The sequence below is a fragment of the Ctenopharyngodon idella genome, chromosome 10, assembly GCF_019924925.1.
Source record: "Ctenopharyngodon idella isolate HZGC_01 chromosome 10, HZGC01, whole genome shotgun sequence".
Lineage (NCBI taxonomy): Eukaryota > Metazoa > Chordata > Actinopteri > Cypriniformes > Xenocyprididae > Ctenopharyngodon > Ctenopharyngodon idella.
Window position 1 is genome coordinate 43,830,603 of NC_067229.1, and position 2,881 is coordinate 43,833,483.

General features: G+C 43.6%; 1 pseudogene; it reads left to right on the top strand.

Moving 5' to 3' along the window:
• Positions 1-1,553: 1,553 nt before the first annotated feature.
• Positions 1,554-2,618, top strand: LOC127520034 (trace amine-associated receptor 13c-like; annotated as a pseudogene).
• Positions 2,619-2,881: the final 263 nt, after the last annotated feature.

Consider the following 2,881-nt stretch of genomic DNA (forward strand, 5'->3'; position numbering starts at 1 on the left):
TCTACTGAGGTAGTGGAGACTATGCTCCATTCCAGAGCTCCCTCCATGAGGAAGCTGTATTCCTTGAAATGGAATGTTTTCTCTTCTTGGTGTAGAGAACGTAGTGTTGATCCTGTTAACTGCCCAGTCGGTACAGTTCTGGAGTTTCTTCAAGAAAAGTTTTCTTCTGGTTTATCTCCTTCAACGCTAAAGGTCTACGTGGCGGCCGTTGCGGCTTACCATGTTCCTTTGGAGGGTGCTTCTCTGGGCAGACACCCATGGGTTACTCGCTTCCTCCATGGTACTCTGAGGCTGAGGCCTGCGGCACGTCAGAGAGTTCCCACTTGGGACTTGGCCATAGTGTTGGAGGGCCTGTCTACTGCTCCTTTCGAGCCTATCGAAGAGGTTCATGTTAAATTCCTCACTCTAAAGACTCTTTTCCTCCTCGCTATCTCTTCGTTAAAGAGAATTGGTGACCTACAAGCCCTTTCGGTCTCTCCCTCTTGCTTGGACTTTGCGCCAGGCATGGTCAAAGCCTTCCTCTTTCCTCGGGAAGGTTATGTCCCTAAGGTCCCCACTAATGTGGCGGGCCCTATTATGTTGCAGGCCTTTTGCCCTCCTCCATTTCTGGATCCGGACCAGGAAAAACTTAATTTGCTGTGCCCTGTTCGGGCTTTGGATGCTTACGTACACAGAGCTGCCCTGTGGCGTAAGACGGATCAGTTGTTCGTCTGTTTCGGGGCCCCATGTAAGGGGCACCCCGCATCTAAGCAAACCTTGAGCAAGTGGGTAGTTGAGGCTATCTCACTTGCGTATGAGTCTGCCGGTCTTCCTTCTCCTCTTAAGGTCCGTGCTCACTCTACACGGAGTATGGCGGCCTCTTTGGCCCTGTTGTCTTGAGTGTCCCTCCAAGAAGTTTGTGATGCGGCGGGGTGGTCCTCGCCGCACACTTTTGTTAGGTTTTATAACCTAGATGTGGCCTCTACCCCGGGGTCAAGGGTGCTGGTGTCTTAGTGTGCGCTGAACAGTTTCACACAGACAGGCACTCGGTCTTCTGGCGGCGTGGGTATCCCGTTCCCAAAGCGCTTGACGCAGCGTGAGTTCCCTTGAAAGGGAACGTCTCAGGTTACGTATGTAACCATGGTTCCCTGAGAGGGAACGAGACGCTGCGTCCCGTTGCCATACTCCCTGCATGCCTGTATCGACTTACTTCGACTTTCAGAAGCTAAGTCTGTTTGGTTCGGGTGTGCTTTATAGTTTCCTGGTCATGACGTCACCCGCCTATGACGTTCCGTCACACCATTGGACAGATTTCACATGTGCTTCAATTGTTTTACTTCAATAAAAAAGGTTACATTTTGTGATTTTATTTTTAAATAAAAGGTCAAAATGCTACATTAACAAAACAAGTAATTATACACACATTAGAGGTGCAGAAGAAAGGACTACAAACCCTCTTACATCTTAGCTTCACTCCACTGTTCTGTTCATGCATCATGAAAATAATTATGCTATTATGCATCATCAGAGTGGGTGGTAGATGGGTTGGTCATTGTGATCCAGACACTGCATAAATGAAAGGACAGTAAAGAGGGCAGAACAAACTCCTAACAGGAGGAGACTCACTCATGGCCTACGAGACAGAGGATCATGAGACTCAATACTGCTTTCCTGCCATCAACTCATCATGTATCAAGGGAAAACGCTCCAGATACGAATATAATATCATTTACCTGTTCGTATCATTGCTATCAGCATGGACTGTGTTTCTGAACCTGCTGGTGATCATCTCCATCTCTCACTTCAAAAAGCTTCACACTCCAACAAACCTGCTCATTCTCTCTCTGGCTGTGGCCGACCTGTTTACTGGCCTTATTGTGATACCAATAGAGGGAATCAAGCAAATTGAGATGTGTTGGTACTTTGGAGACACTTACTGTGGAATGTTTGCAATTACCGTTAGGTTGCTTCTTTCAACATCTCTTAGTAATTTAGTTTTAATTGCTGTTGATCGTTATGTGGCTGTGTGTCACCCTTTACTGTACCCACAGAAAATAACCATGACTACAACTTCAATGAGCATCTGTCTCTGCTGGTTTTGCTGTTCAGGTTACAATGTTGGGTATATAATTAGTAATGGATATTTTAATATCTCACACAAAACATGTTATGGTCAGTGTATTGTCATGAATAGTCTTGCTTGGACATTTACAGATTTATTCTTTTTATTCCTATTTCCCTGTGTCGTGATCATCTCTGTATATTTGAGGATATTTTATGTTGTACAATGGCAAGTGAAAGCTATAAACTCTCTGATGAAAGCTGGTAAATGTGTAATGGAAGGTTCAGTGAGGAGGAAATCTGAGAGTAAAGCTGCTATGACATTAGGAATCATTGTCACAGTTTATCTGCTTTGCTGGATTCCATTTTATATCTGTTCTCTAACAGAAACCACTGCAGTCTCTTCCACTACGATGACATTTCTAATATGGACTTTGTATGTTAGCTGTGGTCTGAATCCTCTTATCTATGCTTTATTTTACCGCTGGTTTAAAATATCAGTTAAACACATCCTGACTCTTAAAATATTTCGGCCAGCATCCTCTCTGATGGAAATGTTTACAGATTGTCATTCATGATTGTGGTGGGGGTTAATTTATTTCATTTTTTGCACTTAAAGCACAACATCTGATTCCCATCCCTGAAAATGCACAAATACTGCTATTGCAACACATGTGATATGTTTTCATGTGTTCAGGTACAAGAATGAGACATAAATGGTGACTGAGGCTGCCAATATCTCTTCTGTGTTCTAAGAAAATAGTTCAGTGTAGTAAAAATGGACTGCTTTAGTGTTTTATGTATTTAACTGCTTATTAAAGTATGTTCATTTAAATAATTA